This window comes from Echinops telfairi, unplaced genomic scaffold (genome assembly GCF_000313985.2).
Source record: "Echinops telfairi isolate 266 unplaced genomic scaffold, ASM31398v2 ScPeMD7_7469;HRSCAF=8507_0, whole genome shotgun sequence".
NCBI classification, from domain to species: Eukaryota; Metazoa; Chordata; class Mammalia; order Afrosoricida; family Tenrecidae; genus Echinops; species Echinops telfairi.
This window is the reverse complement of record NW_022111372.1, coordinates 61,587,398-61,597,703: the sequence shown is the minus strand read 5'-3', so window position 1 is coordinate 61,597,703 and position 10,306 is coordinate 61,587,398. Positions and strand designations below refer to the sequence as shown.

At 42.9% G+C, this 10,306-nt stretch overlaps 1 protein-coding gene across 1 annotated transcript in view; it reads left to right on the top strand.

Moving 5' to 3' along the window:
* Nucleotides 1–10,306, top strand: part of TENM2 (teneurin transmembrane protein 2) — a 1,165,990-nt gene that overhangs the window by 282,561 nt on the left and 873,123 nt on the right. The window lies entirely within an intron of this gene.

Below are 10,306 nucleotides of genomic sequence, written 5' to 3'. Positions count from 1 at the left end.
CACACACACACACACACACACACACACACGCACGCACGCACGCTACACATTAGGATCACCCAGAAAGTTTGTAAAGCACGCCGACCTGGAGACTGTGTCTCAGAACAATTGATTCAGGATCTCTGACGGTAGAATCATTATCTAGCTTTTTCTGGCAGTTCCATAGGGACTCTAACATGCAGTCAGAACTGAGAAGTACTCTCTAAGCAAATAAGAAGTTTTCATGTCCTCCTAAGTAATTGGGGTGTAAAACGATGCCAGACCTCATTAATATAAATGAAGTCTTCGGCCCACCTGGAAAAAGATGGTAGCGTAAACAATAACAGTCTAAAGTAGTGCCCCCGGCTAGTCTTGCCACTGTCTTATGGAAAACACAATATTTGGGTAATTCCCAACCTGGTGCTGATAACAAGAATCATCCCTTGTTTGTGTTTTATAATCAGCTTGATGAGCAGTTTCTGTGTCGATCTTCCCAAACTGTGTTGGCCAGTTTCCAAATCAAGTGCATAAATTACACACTGCCCTCTCTTTAAGCTGCTCATCAACCTTAAGGGAAAAAAAGAAAAAAGATTTCCGTCAAGCATGCCAGTGAATCACTTAAACTGGTGCTTCGTAGGGCTTGATCTGATGTGGCACCTTCACACGTCACAATATTATGACACTGCGATGGCATGCGTTAATGTCAAGGAGTAATATTTTGACCAGTATCCAAATGTCACTCTTTTTTAGGTCAGGTTTTCCTTATGTAATGGTATTTCCTACAGGAGTTATATACAGGTGCTGAGCCTCCAAAGTACCAACTAAGCACTGTAGTCCAAGAACCACGGAACAGCATATGGCTCAGCTCTACTGAGATTTGCTATCAAAAAGAATGCATTAGTTGGCTGATAAATCCATAACAAAAGATTACGGAGACAGAGATGCCAAGAATCTGGAAATTTCTCTAGGTACGAGCCACTCTGGGTATGGCGAGAGTTCTGCCATCTGAGGGTCCCAACCTCCCGTCCCTGCATGTATGTGCACATCCATGACAACTTCTCACTGGCGGTCTCTTTGGGACGATGTATTTTCTCAGGGTGGGAATTATGCAGACCTCATCTTGGACTAGAATGTTTTCAGGTGGTTATAGAGCTTTTTGAGAAATGTAAAGGGACAACAGACCGAGAAGCTAGTTTAGAAACCTGCTTATGTTCTTAACTATTTTGAGTGACTTGGCTTATTCTGTAAATAAAGTTTTTTAAAATAGTATAATTAGTAGTGCCTCCTGGTCCTTTCAGTCACAACAAAAGGAGGTTACTAGTACATTTGTCCCTCATAGTTGCTAGGTGCTGCCAGGTGAGTTCGACTCGCAGTGACCATATGTACACCAGAAGGAAGATGCCGCTCAGTCTGCACCATCCTCACAGTCACTCTTCTGTCTGAGCCTCTTGTGGCGGCCACTGTGCCCATCCACCTTCTCAAGGGCTTCGCTCGTCTTCTCTGCCCCTCCACTGCACTAAGCGTGATGTCCTGCTCCAGGGACTGGCTTCTCGTGATAACGTGTCCAAAGTCCAAGAGGCAAAGTCTCACCTTTCTTACTTCTAAGGAGCATTCCGGCCGTATTTCTTCCAAGAAAAACCTCTCTTCTTTTGGAAGTCCATGGGACTTTCAATATTCTTCACCAACACCAGAGTTCAAAGGCATGGATTTTTCCTTGGTCTTCTTTATTCAGTGTCCAACTTTCACATGCATATAACTCAATTGGAAATATCATGGCTTGGGTGAATCGTACCTGGGTTCTAAAAGTTAACATCCTTGCTTTTGCACACTCTAAAGAGGTCTTGTGCGGCAATTTATCCAAGGCAGTGCTTCCTTTGATGTCTTCACTGCTTCTGTGATTATTGGTTGTAGTTCCAAGTACGATGAAGTCCTGGACAGCATCAACGTTTTCTCCATTAATCAGAGTGTTCCCCATTGGTTCAGTGTGAAGATGTCTGTTCTCTTGACAGTGACTTGTAATCCCTCTTGAAGACTACAGTCCTCAGTCTCCATCAGCCCGTGCTTCCAGTTCTCCTCAATTTCAGCAGGCAAGGTTGAATCATCTGAATATTGCATGTACAAACATAGATCTAGAGTTTTTTAAAAAGTACTTCATAGGTAAAGAGACCTGGATTAATGAGTAACAAAGGTTATCTCTGAAAAAGCATCTGGAGTGTGAATGCATGCACCGCCACCCAAGTCAAAACCAATCCAGCCCTTCCTGCCGCTTAGGAAACAACACTGGTGCCTACTGCTGGAAAATGAGTCTAGGATTTTCTGCAACAGATTGCTAACAGTGGGGTAGTGGGAATACAGGATTGTGTATTTTTTTTAATGTTTTGTAACAAGTCTATATCCCTACTTGTATAAGACAATGACAATAACAAGTGCTGATTGAAGTGCTGTTAATACTGTGTCCCCTTATTTTGGCTTGTTTGTACTTTGTGCTTATTTCATAGCAACATGTATTATTTTTTATAGCTCTTAAAAATAAGTTATTTTATAAATACCAACTTACTTAGTAAACAAAACCAAACCTTCTGTCGGTTTCTTTTCCTACGAAGTTAACTTTTCTTATTTCTTTATCCTCTCTAATTGATTGGTTTATGTCTTCTACCTCGAGAAGATCTTCTTTATTGACATACATTTGGTGCCTTTATATTTCTAGAATTAAAAAAAAAACAACAGTCTCAGCCAGTGTCTTTGAACTATTGCTTCTGAAACTTTCGTTCATAGACCTGTGCTTTAAAAAGGTGAGATCATGACATCTTACTGAAGTTCCCACATGTATGTTTCTGAGAGCATAAGGCTTACCCTTTTCTGATGCCAACATACCAGAGAAGCCTAGAGTCCACGTAGATTCAAATGCACTCAATCCCCTGTATCTGGGCCTAAGGACAAACTCTCTAAAAACAAAGGATCTTGGTCAAGCAGTCCCCAGTATCCCTGTCACCCTGCTCTTCAGCCCCCTACCTCCACACAGGCCCTCACATCCCAGATAGAGGGAATTTTTATTTTCAAGAAAAACGGATTAGTGAAATTTAACAACAACATTTGCAAAAATATACTTCAATTTAGCTACTTGATACAAAAGGGGTCCATCTGAAATATTTCATACAGTTTCATGTCTAAGAGAGCTTTAGGGGTCATGTTCCAAGGGCTAAAATCCCATAGAGCAGCTCACCCACTCCATGCCCCCACCCAAGCAAACATATCCACAGGAAGCACACACCCAACTTCAACATGTCAATATGGTATATGGAGCCTTAACAACTATTTGGAGAGTTTAATTATCTTACCTTTTCATATAGTTGTAGGTCATCTTGATTTGCTATTTTACTCCTCCATGGCATTCATTTTTCAAACTCTCTAACCTTGCTGTTCAAGGAACATTGCCCTTTCTTCCTGCCTCACTTGATAAGCTGATGTTAATACTCCACAGATATGAGTAAATGCTCTCGTGTCTTCTATAATCTCCTTGACCTATCGATGTCATAGTCATGGGGTTAATTCTGACTCATAGTGATCCCAAGTGCGTCAAATATTATGCTGCTCCATCGGGTTTTCAATGGCGGACTTTTCATATGTAGACTGGCCTTTTCTTCCAAGGTGCCTTTGGGTACACTTGAACAACCCACCTGTCAGTTAGGAGTCCAGTGTACTAACTATTTTTACTACCTAAGGACTCCCCATGGGCCCCCCCCCGGACTGAAATGCATGCTTGTTCACCTTTGATCCTGTAATGCTCAGGAAGGGATTTTTCATGGAGTAAATGATTGGTGTTTATGTATTCTGAGTCTGTGAAGGTGGCCACCATGAAGGACTCTACTTCAACCATAGCAGATGCTGGACCCCCAAGAAATATGCTCCTGCTCGGAGGAAAGGCAGATAGATAGACCTCATCTTCAGTGTGCCAAGGGAGCTCGCCCGCCCTAACGAACTGGCTGCACCTTGCAGCTTTTCTGAAGTCTCCAGAGGAAATCCATCATTTCTTGGGAGGGTGAAGGGAAAAAACGTTGAAGTTGAAGTCCATTAAATTCTTTAACGAAGTCCCTCCAAGGTACTTGAATTTGGTTTTGAGAGCTGCAAGAAATCAGTCCTCTGACACATTTCATATCGCCTTTTTGTTTGTTTATTTATTTAGATAAACTTCAATGATTAAAATGTCTGGTTTAAGCCTGACAACTTGGAAGGCTGCAAATTAGGAAGCAATCTTGAATGATGCAACGTGACACTATTGTGCAATAATGGAAAATGTATTCATCTTAGATAAGAAAGGTCATGCCTTTCTCATGCCCCCAGCTCATTTGGAAGTCTAAAATGAACTGCAAGATTTCACGGCTCGGAGGTGTGGTGTCTGGCTGAGCTGCCGCACCTTGGCACCAGGTGGAAGAAGTTAGAGGGGAAGGTGTGCTGCTCCACAGCAAAGTGAGGCCACTCCTGTCGGAATCCATGCTCTGTCCCTTAGTCGCCGGGACACTTGGGCACATTACCTAATCTGAGTTCAGGCTTTCTTTGTTCATCTTCAAAGATCCGTTGTGGGAATGCCTGCCTTGTAAGTCTATTAGGAAGAGTAAATGAAACCATGGAGTTTAAATACTTGGTAAGATACCCGGCCCTTACTAAACAGGTTGAAATTAAAACCACCTGTCTGTCTAGCTATTTAAATGGAGAAAATTTCAAATCTGTCTTTGAATCCACCACACACTGGCACGCACGCGCGCACACACACACACACACACACACAATGAGACAGCAAACCACGATAATGCTTATAAAGTGGCTGCTTGTAGCTCCTCAATCCATAACTGTTGCCACTCGTATACTACAATTACCTCTGTTGAGTTTATTAGATGCACTCCCCGTTCCCCTCCACTCCTTCCTCTCTCTCCTTTGTCTGTGTTTATGCAGCTTATTTTCAAAATTGGGGTTTTTGGTAACCTTTTTTTAAAATTTGAGCATTTAGATATACCATGTCATATGTTCCCATATAATTTTTCTTTAATTTTAGTTTATTTCAGTAGATATTCTGGGAGTGGTTAGCATAGAAAGATTGAAAAATAATTGCAGCGATTTCTCTAAAGGTTTGCTTTGTATCTGCTTCTATTAGTGGAGAAGAAAATAACCTACTACAAAGCCTTGGTCTGACCCTTCTCCTGTCATCTTGAATATTCTTTTCCCTTTCTCCTTAAGGAGAATTGAATATAGTTGCAGTTGCTCCTAGTTGTCTCCTGCTGGGTCCAACTGAAGGTGACTTTATGGATGAAGAAAAATAAACGTTGATGGTCCAATGCCACCTTCATGGTCAAGAATATGGCTGTGTCCTCCGTTATAACTCTCGTGCCTGTCCATCTAACTGAGGGGTTCCCTCAGTTCAATCACCCTCTTTTCAACCAAACAAGGTGCCCTTGCCTAGCAGTTAGCTTTTCTTCCTGGTGAATCCAAGAAGAAGTGCTGAAGTATTGCCATCTTGACTTCTAGGAAGCGTCTTGGTTGGATTTCTTCTGACTGATTTTTCCCTTATTCTGGCAGTTCACGGTGTATTCCATTTTCATTAATAACGCCACACTTTGAATGCATTGGTTTTGTTTATCTGTTACACACACACACACACACACACACACACACACACACACACACACGAGAGCGAGAACAGTCGAAGAGACCGTGGCTTGGTTCAGGTGTGGCTTTTTCATCAGAGCATGATCTTTGCTTTTTAAATTTGTAAAAAGGTCTTGCTTGGCACAACCCATCACTTCATGTCTTAGCTTGTGCTTCTGTGGGAAGTTCTTGTTGCTCTGAGTGGAATGAGACCTTTGGTGGCTTCATTTTCCTCTTCTTTTATGATAAGGACGTACAGCCATCAAGCCGATGCCCACTTAGGGTGTGATCTCATAAGATAGGGCGGGAGCACTGGGTGAGTTTCTACGACCGTGGCTGTTTCTAGGAGTAGAACGCCCCGTCTTTCTCTGGCAGAGCAGGCTAGTGGTTTCAAACTGCTGACCTTGAGGATCGCAGCCCAATGCGTACCTACTATGCCAGCAGGGCTCCCTGTATAATAAGTGGTCCTTGGTAAATGAGAAAATGAATGAATGGGGTAGATATTTCTAAGAACTGTGTATCATTTCTTAGATACACAGAGTGATAAGGCAGAAAGATAGCTTATATAAGTCAGCAGTATTCCTGTCCACTTAATACTTTTCTCAATTATCTGTGTTGATTCTTGTTCCTCCCCCAGACCAACTACTCTCGACCTCTCTGTTGTAGTCTTCGCTAGACCGTGAGAGTCACTTTAAGGTCTGGAAGGGTCTGGATGATGGGAAGCAATATGGGGCTAACTGGAATCCAGCCCCATGCCCCTTGTACACTACCACGCACAGTGTTAACTGTCTGCATTGAGGAGAACCCCCTGTGCTTCTTAGAGCCTCTGGCAAGCTTCTTAAGCCCAGAGTGTTTCTTCATGAAGCTATAGAGTAAACAAAGAGGGAGAGTAGGTTGAGGTGAAGGGTCGTTTTCCAGTGAATTTGTTTTGATAGAGAGTCTCTAAAACCTTGAAAATAGTAAATTTACATGTACAAGCAGTGAAACAATTGATTAGGTTGTGTTGATTAATACAGATATAATCCACTAATAGGTCAGCTACAAAGACACCATCAACAGATTTAAAGCTCAGCTGTTCAAACTCTACAGCGTAGTCTCTCAACTCTTTTCAAGGTCCAGAATGCTCCTGGAGAAGCTAGAAAGCTTGGGGGAGCTAGATTTCGGCATTCCCAATGTGCAGCCTCTACCCGTCCTTGGAACACCTCTGAGCAAGCTTGTCTGAAAGATGAGCAGGCCAGAGAAGAAAGGCTAGCAATGGCTAACGCCCCAGAATCAGATTCATCTGGAAATGGTCATGTAACCATTTATTAGCAGCATAGCTCAATCTCATCGGTTTGTTGACCATTTCTGGTAGAAAAGCCCTCACACAAAACAGGAGACCACACCTTGAGCTCAGAGTGTGATCTGCACAGCAGTCAGCAACTGCGATGAGAGAGACACTTCTCACAGAGGTTGGAAAATGTTCCAGCCAGCTGACATTACCATGGTATCCACCAACTTGCTAGTGATTCATTTTTATTATATTTGTTGTCTGTGACTAACTGGAATTTCTTTCAAAGGGCTGTCCATACTGGTTCTTCTTCTTCTTGTTAGGTGCCTTCCAGTTGGTCCTGACCCAGTGATCCTCAGTACTGCAGAACAAAACACTGCCCACGCCCATGCCACCTTCATCACTGCTCCTATGTTTGAGCCCACTGTTGCCGTCAATGTACCATTCCATCTTGATGAGGGTCTTACTCAGACTTTACCCACCATGCTGTCCTTCTCCAGGGACTGATCCCTGCTGACAACATGTTCAAAGTACGTGAGACTAAGTCTCTCCATCCCTGCTCTCTCAGGAGCACTCTGGCCTGACTTCTCCTGAGACAGATTTGTTTGTCCCGTCGGCAGTCCCTTTGTTGTAATAGGAATAAAATTAGGAGGAGAGGAACAAAACAATAAGAACTAGAATGGGAGGGGTCTTCCAAAGGTTTCCATGCCAATACCAGTATGTGTGGAGGGTATGCGCGTGAACTAAGTGCCTGTCCTTGAGCTCAGTACTGTATTTCCATTTAATCTGTTCATCCTGTTAGAACTCTGGGGGGTATCGGGTAGGTAGTCCTTTCTTGGGGGCTCAAAGAGGATCATCTCACCAAAGGATAATCAGAAGAAAGATCTGATTTAAGTTTCTGCTCTTAAGGCATCAATCCAGTGTTGTAAACGCAGGCTTGTGACCCGGGAGCAAAGTCCCTTCCCAATCCTGCTAGCACGGAGCCATCCATCCTTTGCCTTTCTCAAGAGTCCCATTTAGGGGAGTCTGGTGCACTGCAGCGCTGCTTAGGAAATTGACAGATTTATAGCCCTGTCGCTCCTTCCCTCTCAGTGGCAAGTGCGGCTTCTCTTACAGCAAGCAGACTTCGATGTCTGTTTGCTGTTTCCCTCGAACGTGAGCACCACTGGTGATACGTGGCACAAATGGAAGTAATATCCTTTGAAGTAGTCCTGCCAGAAGCCCAGGAGCAATCTCACTGCATTAACTCTTCCAACTGAGTGGAGGAGGCTGAAGAGGGTACATGGTTCTGCTGAGCGGAAGTGAAGAAAACAGAGCCATGCACAAGTCCGTGACTGCAAGTAGCACGGGTGCTTAAAGAGGGTTCACGTACTGCCTTCAAATCAGTGACACCAGGTACCACGGGGCAGCTAAGATTCTGCTTACAAACCTTGTCACACATTGGATGTGGCTGCAAGGGAGGCTTCTTTATTTCCAAGGAGGTTTTAGTAATCTTCTTTCCCCTCCCCTCCTCTTGGGGCTGTGGATGGCTGCTGCTCTCTCTATAAGAACACCCTTTATGCATTTCCAGGTGTGATTCCAAAGCTCTGGGTGAGGACATGCTGTCTTCTTCACTGTCCAAGAGCCACACATGACTGTTTTATTCCGATCAGTAAAGAAGCCAGGGTCCAAATCAGTATGTGCTTGCTTCTTCCCTGCTTTTGTTATAACACATAATGGCCCAGGAAGTCACCTTGGGATGTGTTAGACTATAGGTATTTCTGTCTCCATACTTGAACCACAGTCAGTCCCATTACCCAGCACTTGGCCTTTCCACAGGCTCAATTATATTATGTTAGATTACATTTTTGAGGTGTAACAGACAATAGGCTCCCTCCCTCTCAAAACCATTCATTTCTTCAGCACATCTTCTATTAGCAATTTTTTTTTAACCAACAGTTGCTAAGCTGTCCTCGTGACGGGCATGGTCTCATTCAGTCTTCCTGGATACATCCTAAAGAAGGAGCTAATGTTTTCCCTATTCCTAGTAGGAAAAAAATTGAACCTTTAAAAGATTACATAAGCAACTCGACCAAAATTGTAAGGCCATGAAAACTGTTTCTTATCTCTATAAGATATTTGAAACTTTATTAAAGAGATTCAATACATAAAAAAATTTAGACATATCTCATTAGAATATTTATATTAGATCAGTGGTTCTCAACCTTCCTAATGCCATGACCCTTTAATACAGTTCCTCATGTGGTGGTGACCACCAACCATAAAATTATTTTTGTTGCTACTTCATAACTATAATTTTGCTACTGTTATGAATTGGGCAACCCCTGTGAAAGGGTTGTTTGATCCCCAAAGGGGTCATGACCCACAGGTTGAGAACTGCTCTATTAGATAGTAATCCTACATATATCATATAAATATGATACAGTATCCCATTTAGTTGATAATGTGAAATCAACACATGGAGACCAACTTGCAAAAACAGTATTGGTCTAATAGGTAGATAAAACTTTTATTCAAGTAAATAAATGGGCAATATACAATATGATATGAGGTGGACTCAGAGGCCCTTCCTAAATAGAAGACTTATGATTTGGGGGAGCAAGGAAAGCCTCTTGAGAAAACTAGGATGTTAGGATGTGAGCAGAAACATCTAGGATCTTGCCTTCCGGAAAGGAGAAGGCAGAAGATTTAAGGAGTTTGGGCAGGGACACAGAAAAACAAAAATATTTAGAGAACATAGGATTTGGAGGGAGGGAAATGTAAGTAAAAGGAATCAAATGTGAAGAAAGCTGATGGTCCCTGGCTATCAAAAGATATAGCGTCTGGGGTCTTAAAGGCTTGCAGGGGAACAAGCAGCCATCTAGCTCAGAAGGAACAAAGTCTACATGGAAGAAGCACACCAGCCCTTTTCAAAGGGATCAGGGATCAGACATCAAAGGACAAAAAATCATATCATTGTAAATGAGGGTGAGTGCAGAGTGGAGACCCAAAGCCCATCTGCATGCAACTGGACACCCTCTTACAGAAGGATCACAGGGAGGAGACGAGCCAGTAAGGGTGCAGGGTAGCAATGATAAAACATACAACTTTCCTCTAATTCTTAAATGCTTCTTCCCCCCACTATCATGATCCCAATTCCACCTTACAAATCTGGCTAGACCAGATGTTGTACCCTGGTACAGATAGGACCTGGAAGCACAGGGAACCGAGGACAGATGATTCCTTCAGGACCAGTGGTGAGAGTGGTGATACCTGGAGGGTGGAGGGAAGGTTGGGTAGAAAGGGGGAACTGATTACAAGGATCTACATATAACCTCCTCCTTGCGGGGATGGACAAGAGAAAAGTGGATAAAGGGAGACATTGGACATTGTAAGATATGACAAAATAATAATTTATAAATTATCAAGGGTTCATGA